Genomic DNA, 1,483 nt, shown 5'->3' on the forward strand with positions numbered 1-1,483 from the left:
TCACAACTCTCTGCGTTCTAACTTCATTCACAAATCTTCGTGTTCTTCATGAGCTCACAATTCTCTGTGTTCTAACTGGGCTCACAACTCTCCGTGCTTTTCCCGGGGGTCACACGTTTATGTGTTCTCTCTGCGGTAACAAGTCTTTGTGTTTTCTCTGGGTTGCACAACTCTTTGTGTTCCCTATGTGCTCACAACTCTCCGTGTTCTCCCTCTGCTCACAATTCAGCGTTCTCCCTAGACTCATAACTCTCTATGTTCCAGCTGGGCTCGCAACTTCCTTGTTGCCAAATACAAATTTGTGCTTACAAAATGCCGGAAACAATTTTGACACACGAAAAAATGTCAACTTTTTTTTTTTTTGGAGGGGGAGGGCTCCGTAAATATCAACATCTGAGCGTGACCGCTGCCATCTTTGCCATATTCGTAACTGCGATGGCGGTGCGTCCGGCGTTCAGGTCAAAACACAAGATGGGGGCACCATGAGGCTACCGAAGATTGCTCACCGGTCCCACCTAGATGAGTAAAGAGCATACCCCCTGAATGAGTACCTAAAGAGATCTGCAGCAAGGGCTCACCGTACAGACGCAGAGGGAATACCGGACCCGCTAGCAAGATAACCGCGGGGGACACATCGAACTCGCCGCCAGCGCTAGGAAATACTTTCTAACTTAAGATTGGTTATGGTAACCACAAAACATCAACGGGGATGTTGAAGCGTGTTGCCTGAGCCACGTCGCGGGCCACCTAGCCAGAGGGTTTACTTTCCTTTTACCGCAGCTTACGTCCACTTCAGCAGGAATAAGTTGATGTGTGTCATGGGAATGGTCGCGTCCTCTTGTAGAGTGTGTTCTGGGCTTTACTGAACGGTGTATTCATCTTATTTTTCTAATGTATTTGTTTCTGGTTCTCAGAGTGAAGGGTTAGTAAGGGAGGCACAGTGAGGGAGGCACAGTGAGGGAGGCATAGAGAGAGACAGACAACGTGACACAGATCAGAGCTTTGGAGTAGTGTGCTTCACCACTGAGCGGGAAGGAGCAGAGGGGCGCGCGATGGCAGTCAGTGGTGATATTCTCAGGCTCACATTTAAGCAGTTTTGATTTTTTGTATTTTTTTTTGTGTACCTTAATATCTCTCTCTCTCTCTCTCTCTCTCTCTCTCTCTCTCTCTCTCTCTCTCTCTCTCTCTCTCTCTCTCTCTCTCTCTCTCTCTCTCTCTCTCTCTCTCTCTCTCTCTCTCTCTCTCTCTCTCTCTCTCTCTCATCATATATATATATATATATATATATATATATATATATATATATATATATATATATATATATATATATATATATATATATATATATATATATATATACAGATATATATATATATATATATATATATATATATATATATATATATATATATATATATATATATATATATATATATATAAACAGAGAGAGAGAGAGAGAGAGAACTTCTTTCTTAGCCTTTCT

This window comes from Procambarus clarkii, chromosome 27 (genome assembly GCF_040958095.1).
Source record: "Procambarus clarkii isolate CNS0578487 chromosome 27, FALCON_Pclarkii_2.0, whole genome shotgun sequence".
Lineage (NCBI taxonomy): Eukaryota > Metazoa > Arthropoda > Malacostraca > Decapoda > Cambaridae > Procambarus > Procambarus clarkii.